Below are 20,553 nucleotides of genomic sequence, written 5' to 3' on the forward strand. Positions count from 1 at the left end.
AAGGACACGCGGCGGATAGATTTTAAACGCGCACGCCGCAGTCTCGTTATATTCCGGTGTGCTGCGCTCGATTCGTTTCCGTCGGTCGAAAGGATGTAATTAATATCGTCGCCCGGCTTTCGAATTTGCGACTGCGCGCAGTTCGTCTCGCTCTGGGCCGCTCGCCCTCTCGTTTCAGCCTGCGGCTTGCCTCCCTCTCGCTCTCTGTATCTCGCTCTGCCACCCTCCCGTGGGGGTGGCTCTCGTCGTCGAGGTTCGAGCCTCTCAGTCGTGCCGAGAACCCGCTTCGTTGCGGGATCACCTCCTCTCTCGGTGAGCTTACCTTTGGCATTCGTGTTCGCGAACACTTTCGTCGCGACAACAACCTCTCCGACCGGCCGATCGCGTGGCCCTCGACAGTTCGCTGGACTCGTGAATCTCCGGAAACCTCGTGTTCCGTTGTTGCATCGTTCGATTACGATCGCCGATAAACACGGTTTCGATTTCGTACCGCGAGACCCATCGCGCGACGAGATGTTCGAAATCCCGGGGACAGGTTCGACTCGCGTAATTTGACGTGACTTACGATCGAACCGTATCTGTCGTTCGTTCGTACCAGCGAACCAGAGACCTGTGCAGCGGCGTGGAAAGCGCGCCTGTTACCAAAACAGAGCGTAGTGGCCTGGAGTTCGTTAGGTGGGAACTCGACTGTGTCGATTTCGCGGATCCACGCCTCTCTGTTCCGGGTTAACGAAGACCGCCTGGCAAAGCGGTGGATAAAGCTAGCGGTGATCTTGCGCGACCTTTTTCCGACGGACGAGGAGCGAGCGCGGAAGAGAAAAAGTGACCGATCGATCCCAGTAATAAGGGAACTTTGCGTTGGGAGCGGTAGCGGCCCGGAGGGACGGTGGTGAATCCGTGGAAAAAGGATCTCGCCACCCTAAGGAGAAGAAAGTGGACGACCCTTCTTGGAGCTCGCGCTCCTTCCCCGTCTGCGAAACTCTTTTGAGGAGAAAGAACGATCCTCTCGGGAAACCGCTGAAGCGCATCGGAGAACCGTAAGAGACCGTTGTCGAAGAGACCGGGAGCGTCGAAGAGCAAACGAGTAGCTTCGCCTTTCTTCTTCCCCTTTTACCTTTAAGGGATCAAATCGCCTGGCCGTCCGTCGTCGTCGCCGATCTCTCGCGATTTTCGTCCTCGCTCGCAGCCGATCGTGGGGCCCGTCGAACGGTGAATTCGATCGATCCAGTTCGGATCGTTGAGATTTCGACGTACAACTCGCACGACATTCGAGGCACGCCGCACGTAGCGTACAGTGGGTAATTAAAGATACGATTAATGGCCCGACAATTAAATATAATTAACTCGAGCGACAGGATACGCGGTGTTCGGCTGCCAATTAGCGCATTAGCGCCTTATCGAACATCGACCGATCGTCTGGCCACGTTGCATCCTCTCGACGCAATAAAATCGCCGTAGTCGACGGACCAGCCTAGAGTTGGACGAACGGGCAAGAAGAAAGGGAAGGGATTGGCGAGAGGTTGCGAGATCTCCTTTCGATCAGCGGATCCAGTAGAACGACGATCGAGCTACCGCGTAACGAGGATCGATTAACGGGTCTAACCGCTGCACTCGTTTCTCTCGACCGTTGTCCCGTGTAAGAGCAACGACGATTCGTACGACCGTTCGATGATCAAGCTGGAGATCGTCGAGCCAAGATAGAAATCCTCGAGAATGAAACGCGTCTGATCCGCTGTGCAAAGTCGGCGAAGGTTTCCCGTTCCGAGACGAGGATGAAAGGAACGCGATGAGAATAGCGGAACGAGTTAGGCAAAGACCTTGAATCTTGGAGAAGTTCAAAGCGAAGGAACGAAGAGACACTTTCGTGGAATAAGCCGGATTACATGGTCGAGAATAGAGGGAAGGGAACCCGCTGTCCGTCGCTGGTTTTCCGTGGAAACGTCGGCAACCCTGAACTTGACGGTTGCACGCACGTTGCTCACCGAACGACACGTCGCGAGATCCTATAGAGAACGGACGAAAATCAGCCAAGGGGAAAAGTGGACACGCCAACTGTCACAGCGAAGAATGCTGGCAGCGCAATCGTGACAAACGGGGCTTCCGTCCAGGATCGAAAGGTAAGTCGCTGCGACGTATATGTACTTTATTAGCGGACAAGATTGGCTGTAGGCGCGCACCATAGCCACGCCGGGAGAAGAATCGGAAAAGGAAGGGGGAATGGGACGGGGAACAGACTCTCACGGGAAATGCCGGCGAAGCCCGAAGCAAAAATTTCTTTATGCGCTAGCTGGCTGACTTGGCGACCTTTCGCTCGTCTCCGAGGAATTTCTCGGTCTATTACTTTCTAACCCTCGACGACCGTCAGACTTTCCAGAGTATCGCCCCCGTAATAGCTGCGCGTTATTCTTTCCTTTAACCGGGGCCGTATCGCGAATTTCATCCTGCAACTTAACCATTCTCGCGTGTTCTTTGAAGTTGAACGAACTTCGTTGATTGCTCTTCGAAATTGCACGGCAGGTTAGTCTTTTCTCTTCTCTTTTATTTTATTTTTTCTTTTTTTTTTTTATTTCGAAATTAACAAGACACAAGGAGCGCTACGGTCATTCGACGATCGAGTATACACGTAGGACGTGATGCGAAACGGCGATGCACCGCGTATAACGTTTATAGGCAAGTAACCACCTAAGCGCTAACCGTGTCTAACGCAGCTTAACTTGGATGATCAAACGAAAACTTCCCGCGCTGCGAAGTTGCCGGTAATTAATAATTTCGAGAACATCAAACCAGGGAGTACTTTCGTATTTACAATATATCTCCGACTAATTCGTATTCCACGGGGACCGGGATTCTCTCTCGGTTATGGGTACTTTCCAGGAAATACGTTTGCGTTTCGCTCTTCAAACAGGTTTGATTTTCCCCGCTCCTCGCCTTGCACTTCGTCTTCCCACGCGACCAACTTATTCCCAAGAGAATTATTCTTAGCAAATTATTCCGTTTACTCGTATCGTTAAGCTCGAAGATCGCGAGAGGCTGATGCCTCTCGAATCAAGTTTAACGCCCCTGACCGATCTCCTGCGGCAACAGCGATTAATTATTTCGTCACCGATGTCGCTCTAAAGAGGTTATCGAATCTCCCTCGAGTACTTAGTAACTTTACGCTGGTGGCACGAGGAGGGTGGCTTTAGCCGGTCGTAAAGCCGTAGAGAGGCTCAGATTTTGCGAGTCGGTCTGGCAATTCCGGTGCACCTGCGTCCGTCGTGCAGCGCCGGGGGGCCAGACAGGGAAAAGACCAGATACCAGGCGCGCAAGAGAGAAACAGAGAGCAGAGAGGCAGAGAGGCAAAGACCACGAGGAAACGGTTCGAGCGCATTATTAAGGACCTCGTGTCTTCGCTCATTACGCCATCCGAGAAAACCGCGCCGTACGTTCTGGCTTATCTCCATTAGGCGGACCCGAATTACGTAGATATCGTATGGTTTAAGTGCGTGTGGACGAGCACCGATATAAATACTTGTCCGTCGCCGATGCGACCAGGTTCGCGGGACCCAGACCGTACGCGGAAACTTTGTAGAACTGTAGCGTGATAAGGGGCGACGATTAAAGACGTCTTTAAACGTATTTCGATCGGGCAACTTTAACGAGAACGGTCGCTCTGATTGCCGCCGGGGGAAACGTCGTGGAATTCGTTAAGGTATCTCGTAACGATCGCGTTCGAAAGATTCGGTATCCCCGTGATATTACGGTTGAACGACGCGACACTGAGCAACGCGACGAAATCAAATGGAAATACATCCTTTTCTCGATGAAAAGGAAGGAAGAAAGGGACGCGTGGCGAACGACGAGGGAACGCGTAGCTTTGCCAAAGAACTCGGTACTCGTTAGAGCGCTCGATAATTGTTTATCCGTGCGGCTGTCAGCGTGATGGCATGGCCGGCAACTGCAAAATAATTAATTAGAAGTCACCTAAAGCGCGTGCCGCGTTTCACGGCAGCCCGTTCGATTTGGATAATGCGTTTCCCGTCCCGTGATTCCGCCGTTGCTTTCCGCAAACCGTGCAATTTTTCGAGACATTCGACCGGCAGAAATTAATTTCGCGATAGACGTGACAGACACAAAGCGGTGTGCAGCTTGCGCCAGACTAATTAGCAGACAAACGATAATCGAACGCGATTTCACTCGTGTTTTGCGTATCGTCCTTATTTGCGGCACGTAATGCTACTATAAATTATTTGAATCCGGTACTCGGTTTTACACCTTCCAACGTAAACACTTACGTACGCATTGGCGTTAATTAACCGACACGTCCCATTTTCGTCGGATCTTTCTCGGAATCGATTCACACTTTCGAACGTATTTGCGTAACGCGCTCGTTAGTATTCGAATTTTCCCGCGCGGGTAAATAGGAGACAGCGACACCCACGCGAGTCCTTCGTACACGAGGGGAACGATCGCTTAAAATTCTGTAGTCGTGTAAAGAAGCATGTAAATAGGCCCGTCGCGTGTGACTTACTAATTCTCGGCTCACGGTTCCACCAAAAATTCCACTCTGTTGCGATATCGAACACGATCTCCCGACACTGCGCGTATTTTCCCTTCCTATTCGCTCACCTATTCGCTCTGGTCCCGTCGACACTAAATTCATCAAATTTTTCATCGTCGGCTTGCCACGGATTGCAGGGAAAATCTGAGAAATAAACGGTTTCCACTTAAGCGCGGCTATCCAAGTGTCCGCTGGTTGTTACTCGGCTCGCTCGGCCGTTGATCCGCCCCGAGGTCGCGGCAAGGTGTAAAGACGCTCTTAATCAAAAGCTTCCCACCTCCGATATTAGTCAACGTCACCCGAGCTTCCTACCGTTGCCGTCGTAATTTCATACTGCCTCCGTGGACTCTCCGCGAGTTCAAACGCTAAGTTACCGCATAAATCATTGCTTTATCGCGCATCCTTCTCGTTAACGGTTTTTTTAACGCGCCGTCGAAAGAAACGAATTAATTAGATATCCGCGTAACGGCGAATATAATGGGACACGCGGTGCTTCTGATCGCACTTCCATCCGCGCCGTTAAAGAAAATTCGCTTACGCAGGGAAAACGAGTCTCTTCGAGCTTCACGGGGAGATTTCACGGTAGCTCGCGTCCCCGAGACACGATAACGATCGCTATTCGAACGACACGCTATCGGGCTTCGATTTCAACCGGCAGAATAACCGAGCTCGCGGGAAACGCTGCTGGCGGAACGCCATGGTGAGCAAAATGAATATTGGCGGAATCGTGTATATGGCAATATCCACTAACGATATCCACTTGTAAGAGGTGGAAGTTAGGTCGCACGAACGAATTACGTTGAAAATTCCAGCTACCGCGTATCTGGCGAAGCGGCACCAAATTCCTTGACAGAGGAAATTCGCAAAAAGAGGATCGAAACGAGCGGACATTCGTTTGAAAAGAAGGAGAAAGGAAGGTAGAAAAACGAACAGGAAAGAAGTAATTTGGGGTGTTGATTTTCGATTTTGGACAGCGTGCAATTAAATATCCCGTGATGGAAAGCAGCGTGGCGTCTGCCATTAGTGGAGAACCAGTCGCGGGATATATCCGCTGGAACGGAGCGGCGAGCCAACGTACGAAAGGGAAGCCCGACGGAAAAATGGGAGGGAACGATGGCCCGGAAGCGACCCAGTTCTTGCTGCGTGGCGCGTCAGATAAATTGGATTCGAGCAGTTTTATCGTAAAACGTTCCTTCCCTGTTCTATCGACGGTGCCGCGATGGCCCGGTCATCACCGAGAAAACTTTAACTTCGGATCTCGAGGCTGGCTCGTCTGGTCGCGACAGCCTAGCAGCGATCTCCTTCGCCTCTCCGCTCCCTTCTCCTTTCCCCTTTACGAGTCAACTTTCCTCGCCTTTATTCTTCCTTTCCGCCATCGTTTTCCTCGCTCTTGGCGACTCGCCGACCACGTTCCTTCCATCTTTCTTTCTTCTATACACTCGGACGCGTTTCTTCGCAGACTCTCTTCCGTGGCCCGACTCGTGCGATCATTTCACGCCCCCGCTCTCCAATTCCAGCGACCAGTACAAATCGGCTGTCCTAATTCTCGCCACCGTTGATCGCGTTTCGTCTAACAAACCAAGACTTGCGAGCTTGTTTTCGAGCGACTCTCTACCGGCTTCGGATAAAATATCGTCGTGTTTATTTTCCACCGGTCGCGATCACGCGCGAGTTGGCCGCTATGATTCGCGCGTGTATATCGTGTTCGAAGGCGGCCGCCTGTCTTCTTATAAAATAGGAGGTCGAGCTGCGCTGCCGGCTGATTCTCGCTGGTAAAGGCCGCGCGTTAATCCAGCGCTAAGTATTATTTAGTGGCGGCGGCCGGTGACAAGTCGATTTAATTTATATCTCGCGCGGGGGCGGTCGCTCGCAGAAATACACGACGTCTCACCAAACATCCACGCGCGGCGAACGAACGTTTACGAGCTTGTCACGTCTCAAAGACGCCTTTGGAGGCGTTCCAACACCTCATCGTTCGGAGGTCGAAACCCTCGCTTTTATATCGCGATCGAGTCGGCAGACTCGAGGGAGAATCGGAAATTGTGCACGTCCCCCTGCGTTTAAATTATCCTTGATCATCTAGCGAAACGCCAGAGACAAGAAATACAGCGGCGTCTGTTTCGCGAATTTCGTTTCAAGCCCACCGTATTTTTCTCTTTCTTTTTATGAATTTTTCGGCTCGTAAGAAAAGGCCACTGCCGAACGCCGGAGAATCGGCAGCTGCCCCCAGACAGAACCTTGCGTTTACGGCGTTAGTTTTTGCGGGTCGATGGACGCGCCCGAACAGATCGCCGCACGCTTCCCGGTAATTATGCAAATAGCGTATCGATTACCGGTTAAATCGCGGACAAAAATAATGCGAAGCCGCGGTCGTCTCGTGGTCGCTTATCTCTTGATTCGTACCGAATCGACTGCAACGTTGCAGTCGGATACGCGGAATTCTTTAAACGTTGCGTTGGAAATTAGGCGACATTAGCGTGATTCGTGATACACCCGTGAACGTCGGCTGGAAACATAACGAAATGAAACACGTAGTTGCAACGGTTCGTTCTTCCTAACTTGCCGTTCGGGCAACGTGTAATTTTCGAGGCATGGAAATGTTTTATAATATTATGACATAGACAAAGGCAACGAGGGGTAAACTGAACGATCGAAACGGCGAAAAAGGTAGGTTCAACCTCCGCAATCAAACAACGATCACGCCCCTTAATGACCGAGTGACTGCTGTTACTCCTTCGTTCGTTTTGGGGGTGGTTCGTGGCACGGGGTTGAAACAGCTGCGAGTGACACCCCCCACTTGTACACATCTCGTCCTGCCGTTATTTTCTCTGTCTCTCTCGTTCTCCACAACCCTCTCTCCTCGTTTCTCTCTAACTTTTGCCGCTGTCAGAGCAACGCGAGACCCTAGCTCGCCGACACCGCTATGCATAATTGCTGCGTCCACCGCTATGCCTAACCCTCGCGGTAGAAATTTGCATTATCGGTGCCCCCCGTACTTGAGAGGGCGGGACGATGGATCCTCCGAGCAATCATTAAGAAATCAATCACACGCGGGCCGATTTTATCGCCACCATGAACGTCGTGTTCGCTGTAAACTCCGGCACTCTTCTTTTAAACGGGCTCGGATATTTTTATAGCCTCGTAAATCATGGTACGAAATTTCACGCGACCTTGACCTTGGAGTGGCTTAGTAAGCAACGGGAACCTTGCTCAGCTTCGATCGACTTTCAATCGAAAACGCAGCTTGCGTATTGCCCATTTCGATGGAAAATCTAAAGTTTCGCGTTGCTTCGAGGTAAACAACGTGAAACGACAATACGTTTTAACCCTTTCCACTGAGAATTTTATTTCAATTTCGTTGCCAGAAGCTCCCAACGCTTTTAAGTATTTCCTCTTTGTTGAGAATTGTGGATCTTGATGGCCGAAATAATGGTATAGGAACACTAAATTTACATTTGGAATTGATATTAAAATAATTATATATTTATTTGTTGGACGATTTCTACGATATTCATCGATACACATTTGCACGCGTCTCAGCACTTTTTTCCATGTTCGACTCTTAACTGACTGAACTGTTTACATTCATCTGTTTTCGAGACGCCACGCGCACACATACCTGCTAACCTAGTCCAGCACATAAAATTATACATATCTCAATAATTTTAAATTTACTTTAACTAAAGGAAGGACAATTTAAATAAATAAAGAAAGAAACAAATTCGCTTAAATACCAGTTTTATTTACACTATTGTTGTATTTTGTAATTTTTAAATGTATCATACGCTGAGGTTATTAGGTGTATAATGAGAGAGACGCGTGGATAAATTATAAGGTAGAAAAATATATTTTAAATACGCAAGTGAAAAGTACAAGGATGAAATAATAATATGAGCTGGTCCAGATCCGCACGGTAGCAATGTTACTCTATAACTGAAGAACCCCGAAGCCAACGTCGTCTGTCGACTGTTTATGGTCTGCCTTCGTCGCAGTCTTTTGTCTATACGCCGTCGATGGCTTCAGTGCTTTAGAAAGCTAAAAAGACCAGATGTAGAGTTTTCTTAAAAGTGGTGACCTTCAACATCATATATTTTGAAACAATTTCCAGGATGCAATCCTGGTTTTCACAAAAAAAAGCTGGGACTGAAAGAATGTCGGGTGGAACCCGACAATGGAGATCCTGAGATAAAAACTGATGTCGAGTCATACTCGACATAGGAGCGTACAGGGTTAATGAACAAGCAAACGACGGTCTGCGATAACGCGATACGGTTCTCGCGCAGCGATTTGCGTTACGGTTCACGTTGCACCGTTAGCTCGCTGACAAATCGCTAGCGAGCGGATGTATAGGAAACCGGATTTCGAAAAGAAGCGGAGTCACGATGTTCTGGGGGGAAGCAGCTTATTCGAAAGCAAGCAGCAGTTCCATGGACTGCGCCGAAAACTTTCGTAATACTCCAGCCAGTGCCGGACCGAGATTACGAACGTTATTTATTTCTCGTCTGTCCGTCCTTTGCAATCGGACCCCTCGAGATTTAAGTCGAAGACGTTCGGTCTCTCACCGTGGGACGGTCTTTGTTGGACGATCGAATGGCGGCCAAGGGATCGGAACGAGGGAAATTCAGAGCGATCGTGCCGGAAGCGCGAACACGAGCGTAGAAAGTAAAGATGAATTCTGCACGGCATCGTCGAACGCGATCGCGCAAAGACGATGGTATTTATGGAAATTGTTTCTGCGTATCGTATCATCCAAGCACTGGTTTCCTCGCCATTATGCTCGACACTTGTGAAAATTACTCGTTATCTCGATATATACCTCTGACTTTCTAGTTTTCCACTAAGAACGCGTGTCTTGTACTTCCGCGGCCATTTAATCCGCTGCTAACTCGACTTGCGACATCGGACCTCGTCTTGGACGATCGAGTTTCTTTCGCTCGACTCGAAATCACCAGTTGCTTCGACGGATCCAGCGTTTCCTCGGACTCTCGGACTCGAAAGAATCGAAAAACTTGCCTGTAGAAGCGCAACGCGACTAAGCACTTTGATCGGCGATAACAATAGTGTTTTCCCAAACAGGTCACGAAACCATTCGGAAGGGGTGAATTTTTATTTTAGCGGCCGAGCTCCCGCGCAACGCAGACGAAATCGAATTAAAAAGGAGTAATAACATTTGCCGCGGTCGTTAGGAGCAGTGCAAGGCCGACATCTGTCGCTCGATGGGGGTCCGGTGAAACGTGGAGCGCGTCGATATACCCATAGATTAGACGCCTACGTTACAGTGCCTCCCCCATAGTTGCGCGATATCGTGGAAGCTATGCAGTGGCACCGTAGGGTAGCGCGGTCGAACGAAATGAAACTGATATGTATGGAAATCACTCGCATCTCTATGTATGAGCTGGAAACGTTACGTTACCGTATATAATACACAATTTTATATGTTTACACGCGTGTGTGTGTCCAACCGGGCATCCGCTCTGTCATAGTCGACGTTTTAATCGATCGATAAAATCGACTGGCTGAGGGAAACGGGTCGTCTCGCCGAACACGGTAGCTGCAAGCCTTTCGCTGCCGCTAGATCAACAAGTTCATCCTCCGCTTATTTTCTCAGCTTTGGAAAAACACGGAAATAATACGGTTCTCGGTGTGACAAGTTGATTCGAAGATTTAGCAAGTTCAACACGGAATCGCGACAAGTTCCATGCTGCGGATTCGGGGCTACGAACCAAGGCGTTTTTGTTTCCGGAGAACTTTCTACGCTCTCTTGCGAGAAACATCGCCGCGAGAAGCGACCACGGTATTCGTTTCAACCTTTGCCACGGATTTTGAAAAATATTTGCTAGGCAAATTTGACCTTCGTCGAAAGGATCGATTTATCGAGCTGCATAAGCGAACGAGAAACGCAGAGAGACAGAGGAGCAGACCTCTGGGTGGGATTCGCCGATTGCCACGCCGGTCGTGTATGTACAAGCGGCGGGACGCGAACAATCGCGCACAAATCACCCGTAACCATCGCGCGCGTGGCCATCAACCATCCTGGCTTGCAAAGCCGCGATGGATCCTTGCATCGCGGATCTTTTGTCCGCGGACAATCCCGTCGATTCCCGGTCCCATGTACCCTCTCGGTAGCGTGTAAACGCGACAGGAGTGCCGCTTTCATCGCTCCAATTCGCGTGCTGGAATTTCAGTCTCTCGCCATAAATCAAACGCTGATTATTTCCGCGGCCGGTGTTCCGTGTGTGTTTTCGTTTTGCCGTGTGTATCCGCACGGCGTTCGCAAATCGCTTCGGTTAGGAGATTCGCGACTTTACGACGTTCCGTAAAACGCTTACGAGATCGTTCCTGTTATGCATGCGATATCCCTGTTTTCCTTACGACACTGTTGCGGTTCGATGGAATGGACGCGCGTATGCGTTCGCGGAATTCAACGTATCAACGGGTCTGTTTGTGCACCAACCGACAAAGATTTCTACGGACCAGTTTCGAAGTTGCGTAAGATTGTGCGAGTTACGTTGTTTGGTCACCTCCCGCCAAGAATCTGCAAACGGTCGACTGAAATCTAGAAGACGCGATAGCGTTATTTGCGTTACGATAGCTGCCGCAGCAGCTGAATATATATACATACTTCTAGCGTTACGTATAATGCGACTATTTAGCTCGCGTAATTAACCGAGTATGTAGGGGAAATCTGTCCGGCCCACTCCGCTCGCTTGTATACGTTTTGGGGTTACGGGGAAATGGACGAGGAACAGGAACGGAGCGGAAGAGGCGGCGGTCGAAAAAAAGCCGAAACAATTTCGTCGATCGAGCGTGTGTAACGTATTGCATGCGTTCCCATGCCTTTCCTGGTAGGATCGGTAAATAACTTTCCCGTTACTCTCGCTGCTTTAGGCAACTAACGAACGTGAAATTAACCGCGGCCACCCGGTAACCTGGGAAATAATCAAAGTAACGACGCTTGAATGCTCGAAATCGCATCGTCGTACGCCTCTTCCTCGTCGCCGACGTCCGTGGTATACACACGCTCGTCCAGACAGTAATTATCGACCTCGTCAAAGAGTCCCTTTAACGCGGTGGTACGCGCAATTAAGTGACATAAGCGACGCCGGCATCCCCGGGTCCTCGCGCTTCGGTCGATCCTCTTTTTAATCCCACCGAGTGGTCCTTCACGACGTATTAAGAGATATCAAAGCCGCTAAATGATTTCCCCTCTTCGCCACTGTCTTCCTACCCTCGAATTTTCGTATTTATCTTTGCAATTTTCCTTCTCTTTATCTTTCCTCTCGTTTCTCTCTTCCTCGCCTTTTTCTTTCATCGCGATCAGACGAATCCCGTCGTAAAAGAATATAAAAAAGAAAGGATATGCGGTCGGCTTGCCGAAATATCCCGGCATTCTTCTTGGTTTTACAGTCCCGAAACGACTATAATCTCGCGCAGATGTGTAAAACCGTCTATCCAAAGTAAACACTGGTAGGCAGTGGATCGATGTTTCGTCGACAGGCTGCGATATGCCTATCGAGGCGAGGCGACGCGTATTCGCCTCGCTCCGTAAATATTGCTCGTGAGCCAAACGATTACGAGTTATCGGTTAGACAGGTCGTGGTGTCGACTATCGCCGTCTCGACGCGACGGTTCCCGGTAGTCCAATCGTTTATCACAGTTGCTACACATGAGCGCAACTTTGTTATCGGAGTGCAAACGCGCGCGTGTCGCGATATCCGATCGTTCCTCGAGGTGTTACGCTCCCGTTGCATTCCGATCTGGCCGTGTCGCTTCGAGCCGATCGTCCACCATCCGACCAGGATGACGTAATCTCGGTCCGTGCGTTATCGGAACATCGGGTCAGAATTTGTTACGTTGAACTCTGCCCTCATCCATCGCTCTCTTTTCCCTCTGACCGGAGTTATTCGAGCGTGTCTCTTGTAACTTTCTTTTCCGATCTGTGGCGATTCGAATTACGGTTCGAGAACGAGTGCAATCGTTAGATAGTCGACGAAGGGAAACAGGATCAAAGTGGGAAGAATACGGTTCGCATCGAAACTGCTTCGTTACGAAGGCGTCGAGGCTGGCGAACCCCTCGACGCACTTTTCTTCTGGTCTGGCGAACAAACAGCTTAAATAAACGCACGTGATTGGATCCGATGTATGCGCATCTGGCTACTGAACGACAGGGGAAAGAACCCGCTTCTTTTTTTTTCTTCCTTCCCACCGGAGGAACACGCCCCGTTGGCCCGCTTTTTCCACCCCCTTCGAGTAGTCTGGAGTAGGCCACTCGGAAGCACGCGGCTTCTTTCATGCGCAAATTCGCTCACGGTGTGCCGCGACTCTCGGCATCCCCCTTTTAAAATTACTGCCGCCGACTGTGTCGCGCGATCACATTAGATTACCCATCCCTTCCGCGAGCGGCCACCCCTCTGTTGGCGCGGGCTCACAGCCGGGTCGTTTGTGCACCGAACAAGACCACTTTGTACATGGATACACGTAGTTGCTTCGAGTCGCGGCAGCCAGGTCGACGGAGGACAAAATTCTTCGATGCCCTCTGGCTCCTCGTTTCCTCTTCCTATTCCGAGGGGGCGCGATCGCAAATTAACGGAATACGAGCATTAGCGCAGATTGTCTTTATTTTTGCTGACGTCTGCCGCTTGGTTGAGGGGACTGCGACAAATTTACGAAACTTTGGACCGCGCTAAGCCGGATAATGGCTCTAGATTTTCGCCAAGATCGTAGGACCGACAGCGAAATTTTCCTCGATCGCGTCTCGGTCTTAATTTCGACTGGCAACTGCCACGTGACAAAGAATTTCGTCATTTTTCGAACGCGCGAAATCGCCGGTCTCTTGACGCGAAACATGCGCGCGAGGGTGACGCGTGTCGTTGACTGAAAGGCAGAATAACATTGGATTACCCATCCCCATCGTCGACGCCCTGCTGGCAGCCCCGTAGTTTTTACACCCTCTTCAACTCGCCAACCACCCCGGAGCACGCACCCCGGCGAACAAACGCGCGTCCTTCTTTCTTGTGGCGCGTCGTGGACGAACGCAGCAAAGGGAAAACAATCTTTGGCGGAAAACAGCGCGTCGAATAATTTATCGGTGGTGGGCCGAAGTTGCAGGGTGTACGAGCAGGGGCCACGACCATCTTGTTATCTATCACCCCGGATTCGCTCTGCTCTTTCTCCGTGCACCCTGTCTGCTACAGGCCTCTGCAAACCAACCGCCAGCGTATGTTCTCGGCCTGACAACTTGCTAGTTCCTGGTCCGAATTTTCCACGGAGAAAGTATTTCTTCTCGGTGCGCGGTGATTTTCGAAAACTTTGCAGGCGGCTCGGGTAACCCGCTACTTTTATGTTGGCGATCTATAGCGGGGAAAAAGTTGTCGGGCACCGAACGATAAGCAAAACGAAGAGAGTTGGTCCAGGATTTTAATTCGGCCGGTAAACGAATGGATTTGGTTTTCGCGCGAGCTAAAAACCACGTTCGTACGATTTTAATCCGAGTAAAAATTTGAGGACGTCGCGGAATTGGATTTGCTGTCGTTCTTCCAGTTGGCCGATGGCACATCGTTTCAGAGGCGGTCTGTAATCGATGTTGAAGGCGTGAAGTTACATAGCGCGGTCGACTAGCGGCATTAACTTTCCGCGTAGGGTTATTTACCACAAGAGTTTGTGAGTCAACGGGCGAAAGGGCGCGGAAAGAGAAACAGCGGGAACCGACGTAAACGGGAGAATAGAAGAGTGAAACGGCGATGGAAGATGAAACGAAACGGAAGATGGTGGAGAAAGACAGAGAATAGAAGGGTAGGTTGGTGTCGACGGTGTGCATTCCTCGATCTAGTTTCCTCTGGGGACTGGAAGGTAGGGTCGAGAGATATCGTGCAACAGAACTAATCAACGCGAGGCAAGAACGATTTCTCTCTCGTTCACCCCTGTCGTTTCGAATAAAAAATAGTTCCGACCGATAATATCGCTCTCGGGAAGATAGACTTTTTTCAGTTTCTCCCTCGGTTCTCGCCCCCTTCCTCCAACGGTCTGTTTATTCTTCCAACCCGATACGAGTAAGCTGCGAATTCCCCGAAGCACTGAAACGACTCGTCTTAAAGCCGCTCGAATATTTTCACCTTTCGGATTAACCTGTCCGAGAAAACGAAGATTCTCGAGGCTGGTTTCCCTCGCGAGATTAATTGGCCCCGTTGTCTGCCATCAGACGTCGTTCGTTCGCTCTCCGACGAACCCTCCACGCGCTGCATACCCTTAACCACATCGCTTTCGAAAGCAGGCTCCGCGATCAAAAGTTCCATCGCGTCGCGTTAACTAGGAAATTCGCTCAAAATGACGGCACGCGAATACGGGTCCAACTGGAAATCGATTTTTTATTGCCACTCGATCACCGTGTAGACGATTGAAGTGGGTCGCCGGGTCGAAACTTCCTGCTGGTTCTCTCCATCGGCCCTTCTCTCTCTCTCTCTCTCTCTCTCTTCTCTCCTATCCTTCCTATCCTTCTCGTCACTCGTTTAACTGACACATCGGCGTGCTTCTCTCGTTCACACGCTAATTCGTGACTCAGTCGGGCAATTAATCAAGTTCATTCGCATGGCGCTCGACTCTGCCGCTCCAGGTTTGGTTAAGTTCGTCGTTGCAACGGACGCGCAGTAACTCGACGATAACTTGGGCTCTCGTGGATGGAAGTGCCCCCAGGAACCAAGCAAAGCGTGCAAAACATCAAAAATGTTGCGTTCACGCGCGCTACTTCGCAGATACTTTGCCAGACAACTTCCTCTGCGTACTCGTACTTCCTCTCCGAGATCCTGTTTTTGCCACTTATTTATTTTCATTCTTAATTATAGCAGCTTTTTAAGCACGAAGCGCTTTCAAATCTTCCAGAAATTCATCTAATGGTAGACTTTTTAATCTTTCGGTTCAATTCAGGTTTGAAGGAGGGAAAAATCGAAGAGACGCGCGGCGTAAGAAGTTAATACGAGGATCGTGTAAACAGGGTCGTAAAGTTGTTTGCTCGTGAAGATCTCCGAAACGACGTAAGTCGAGAGGAACACATATACGTGGAACACGTTGAAATAAATCAATGTTCAAACGTATGTAAGAAGTCTGACGCTAGGATACAAATAAAAAGTATGTCGTACAGAAACCAGTAACGAACAGAAACAGTTGTGTCTGGCGCTACAAAGATGGAACGAAGAGGATGATTCGAGTTAGGCCGGGGAGCAAGGGCCACGAATTACGAGGGCATAGGTAGCGGTGGAGAGTATATGAATGACGTGGCTGATCTCTGACATCGGTAACGTAGCTTTAGAGACACTGCAGACATCAGCTGCTGTTTCTTAAACATCGTTCAACATGTCAGCGTGAACACGCGTTCCAGCACCCGTGCACGCGTTCCGAGAATTCGACGGACCTGCTACGCGACAGGCGACAGTCGATTAATCGATTCACCGTGACCTCCCACAACGTTTCTTCCGTTCGTTATCGACGTTTCACATTGGCTCGATTCAACCATCGACATTACTCCGATTCTCCTATTTTATCGTCGAAGCTGTAAGTATTCGAAGCTTCCTTTCGAATCTTCCATGAACTTTGCGCAATCAAGAAATCGATACTTCGGCACGATAACTTTGCCGTTCGAAAAATTAAGCTTTTCCCCGATAACTTTACATCTCGTTTTCCGCATCGAGGAATTTCCATGCTCTTGGACGAGTCTGTGGTGGAAAACGACGTTGATCGGTTTGATTAGGAATCGATGACCTAGCAACAGTTGGATACCTTTTTATCGCGAAAATTGTCGCAATGATGCGCAACACGGTGGTCGTTAAGATGATTCCCGTTAGTCGTCGTAATGCACGCATCCATTAACAGAACGATGCATATAATCGATGCTCCATCGAGGCTCGTTCGTATCGATGCGATGGCCAAGAGACGGGAAGTCGATAGCGACGAGCTCGTGACACGCCAGGTAATTTAATCGTTTAAAAAGTTTCTCCTCGATCTCGAAGGAATTTCCTCGCGGCTTTGACGTAGCGCCGTCGAGACCGCCCGAGCCTGTCTTCTTAAATATTTGTCGATAAATCGGGAGAAAAGGCTGACAGAAAATTTTCTGCGTTCCTCGTTGTTTCGAAACAGCCCGATACTCGGTCGCGACAACCGAGTTTACCAGATATTTTCACGCAAAGATACAAGTTTTACGAACGAGTCGACGGATCGATCGTCGTAATTATTTGGTAGAAGCTTTGACAAACAAACGAGCGTTCGTTGGGAGAAAAGCGAAGGAAAAGCGAACAACGAGCAACGACCGCGGCAAGTAAGTAACCCGTAACTCGGGTGAGAGTGAAAAAGTTGGAGCGCCGTTAAAAATAACGTGGTCCTTCCTGGCCTGGGTGCCCGGCAAAACTATTGCCGCTCTTCATTCTGAGATTCCACGGAAACCGATTGGTCGACGACTAAATATACCAAGCCGCCGCGAGTATAAATATTTATAAAATAGCGCTGGCAGATGCTGGCTGGTTTTAGTTACGGCACTGGACTCGCTTTCCACGCGTCTCTCGTATAGTTATTACCACTGGCCGCCCTTATATTGGACATGTCGTGGATCACGACCCGCGTCGCCAATTTCTCATTCACGGGCGAACGCGTAAACTACACGGAAAACCTCTACGGTGTATAGAAAGTAAACTCGAAGTTTGAAATATGAAAAGGGGGCGGAGATCCGCTATTCAATTTCATCGTGGTCTTTTTATCGAAGCGGCAACTTTCCCAAAACAACTTGTCCACTCTTGGTCGACTTAGTCCCGTTCTCGTAGACTCGATGCAACCTGAACGTCTGGGATAACCAGGAGAACAGCTATCTGTTAGCGTTACCGTTGTCGCCAGTGCCGTTGCTTTTGGAGGCTGTTTTATCGTGGGTGTGTGTACTCATTAATAATTTATGTTGGAGTAACCGTTACGTGTACCGGACGTGCCGTGTTCCGTCCTGACTTTACCCACGCAAATGCCGGAGCATCGGTGTACACGAATTTCAGATGAGAATTTCAACCGGCAGCCCGTAATTTTTCTTATCCAGCAAACGGAGGTTATAGTCGACGGCAGACGTGGCTTCCAGCTGGGAAGCCACGAATTTGTTGCACGAATTTCCGAATAATTCAGAGACCGTTCTTTGTTCCAGTTTCTTAGTTCGTTTTACTTTCGGCTCGTTTTGCCTTTAGTTTTACTTCGTCGTGATCCAAGATGTTCGATGATAAGTTTCGAGGCTTAGGTTCGCGATGACGAAGCACAAGTACGAAACTTGTACAACACACTTACACCGCCTATTTCTTGCTAATTCTCTAATCAGCGTGACTAATCTCTCCAGTAGGTTCTAACTGGTTTCACTACGATCTTTTTCTTTCAACTAAATGCTAGCTATCTTTCATCAACGAGCATCGCTTCATCGAAGGTCCGATCAATTTTCGTCGTAGCATGACGAACGAAGTTTTTAGACGAACGTATAATGCATTCCTCTGTGGTGTACTTTCCTTTCCAAAAAAACGTCGGTTTTTCCAGATTCCGTCGTTGAATTCCGCGAACGTTTCCGCGCGATTTATTCGCACGCGGTTTCACCGGACTTCCCAAGGCCTATATTTCATTTTTAATATCGCGCGTATGGTTTGCGGCGTTAAATTTCAACACCGGCCGACCACCGAGTGGTGAAATCGCCCTTCGGATCAACCCGATTCCCGATCGCTTTATCCGCCAGTCGATTCGTTCCAGCTCATTATCGATCGATACTTTCATCGCAACTGCGTGCTTCTTGTATTTTTTCCGCTTCTCTACTTCGGCACAGAAGCGATCCATCCCGTAAAAGAATGAGTCAATAATTACATAGGCAATGTGCGTAGTCACCTGTCACGCAACACAACGTTAAATTTCGTGGGAACGATAATTCGTAGGCGTGAAACGGGATAATCGCGTGTAATTAAGCCGTTTGCTTCTTAGCACGCTTTCTTCGACCATCGGTTCGTCGTTTCGGACACTCGTCAACGAACATTTGCGTTTCTCGATGAAACGAGCCCACCCGTTTATTTGGTTTGCTCGCGAACGTTACACCAAGTACGTAACGGTGTGTGTACTTACACGACAACGTGTACGCGTTGTTCACGTATATGCGTGGAGAATGTAACAGCCAACGTTTGCCCGGTGCTTCGAATAACGAGCTGGCAGCTGGTGCTGCACGGAATCGATAAACACCGCGGCGAAAAGTCGCGATTGCTACGCGAAAACGCGGGCGTCTGCGATTAAGGTGTAGGTGCGATGTCGTGAAAATCAGTGAATGGCCTTCGGCAGTGGCAGCGTGCGATTATGACGTAACGATTCCCCGGCAAAACACGCTGCAACTCGCTTCTTCGTTTCCGCCTTTCAATCGAACCGCTCGCAATAATTGCCGCCAGGTAATTTTCAGCGCGTCGATTTCCCTCGATCCGTGCAAGGAACAATGCAATTAATGACGACGAACAACGAAGCTGGATAGCGCGACTTTGTTGTTCCGCGAAATGTGTCACCGAGATGGCGAAGGTGAAAGATTCAGCAACTATCCGAGTCCATTGGAACGCTGATTTTCTTAATTAAAATCTCGAGACTGCCAAAGGCGCGAGATCCTTTCATTTTCAAGCTAGAAGCGAAGTTTTATCTCGTGAGAAACGGTAAATTGCCGTTTGCTTCGACACAACCGGGCCGGATTCGAGTGTTTGCGACTTTCCCTGATCGTAAATCCGCGAGAATCTGCTGCGGCACGGCAATCGGATGAAATTAATGCTCGACAGAATAATTCCCGTGAATTTTTTTTCTCTTTATGCTCGCCGCCCGGCGAACTTCCAACGCGAGGATCCTTTTTGTTCGAACTTAATCCCAGCACCGACCGGAGAAGGGAAGTTTTCTTCCTCCGGCTGCAGCCACCCCCGGTTGCAGAGAGAACCTTCGGAGACTTTAAATTTCGACTTCGCCAGCGCCAACGACCGAGAGTCGAGCGTTCAAACTTTTCATCCCTGAACCATTACTGGATTTCGAGCACAGTTTAATCTCGTCGTTTACGTGGAATAATCGCGAGACGCCTCGAGGATGTGCATTAAAAGTCATACTTCCCCCCCCTGGAATTCCTCATCCTTGCCAGTCTCCCTCGAGTGCTTCGCCGTTTACGATCCTTCGGCTCTGTGCGTAATTTGGCCAAGGCGAGGCAAAACATAACAATTTCGATATTTCGATAACACGTACGATACGCGATCACCGACTACATGAAACGATTCAGCGATGCTAATTTTCCCCGTGAGAAAATATCCGACGAACATGGATGCTCGATAGGAACACTTACGAGTTACCGTGCGAATTTCTGAAGTTACATCTCGGCAGCGCACGCCTACCGCGCAAACGCAACTAGCAGCAGACAGAGGCGATTTTACGTGACACAGAACCGCTCGTGTGACCAACGAATTCGAAATTGGCGAAACCAAAGCCGAATCGCGGCTCGAAGCTTTCGTCGTCTTCGTTTGCTAGTTTCCCATGTTGACGTAATAAGAACACGGGTGAACGATCGGGGAACGTCGAACGAAAAAAAGAAAAAAAAGAAAAAGAAACACGTGATTCGAGTAATCTCGTTATTTTCAGTCGAACGGCATCGCAGCGAACCACGGACGAACGAAAGTTATTTCGCCGGTTACGACGTCCGTGAAAACCAGACTCGGTTAAATGGAAGCGTAATTGACTATGAAAAACAGCATCCATGGAAAATCGAGTGGATCTCTGCGGGGCTGGCTCGGTGTCGATTCGGTTTCGCCCGCTACGTCAAAGAATCGCGTTCCATTTTCTCGATCACCGGATCGCCCCTCCCTCGAGCTTTCGAATTCCAGCAAGGAAATGGCGCGATATTCGATTATCCGTGGAAAATTCGGCGTGATTGCAAGCTGACCGGAACAATGGCAATATTTATCGAGGCGCGCGATACGCTGCAACGTTTACAACGATAACAACGGTGCATTGTGTTA

At 49.5% G+C, this 20,553-nt stretch overlaps 1 protein-coding gene across 2 annotated transcripts in view; it reads left to right on the top strand.

Moving 5' to 3' along the window:
* Nucleotides 1–285: 285 nt before the first annotated feature.
* The window catches only part of LOC122567424, a 230,615-nt gene continuing 210,347 nt past the window's right edge, over nt 286–20,553 (top strand). For both annotated transcript variants that reach the window (XM_043725902.1, XM_043725907.1), the window contains exon 1: nt 286–2,117. The gene's annotated coding sequence lies outside the window, so the exon portion shown is untranslated. The remainder of the gene's footprint in view (nt 2,118–20,553) is intronic.

The sequence above is a fragment of the Bombus pyrosoma genome, linkage group LG5, assembly GCF_014825855.1.
Source record: "Bombus pyrosoma isolate SC7728 linkage group LG5, ASM1482585v1, whole genome shotgun sequence".
Lineage (NCBI taxonomy): Eukaryota > Metazoa > Arthropoda > Insecta > Hymenoptera > Apidae > Bombus > Bombus pyrosoma.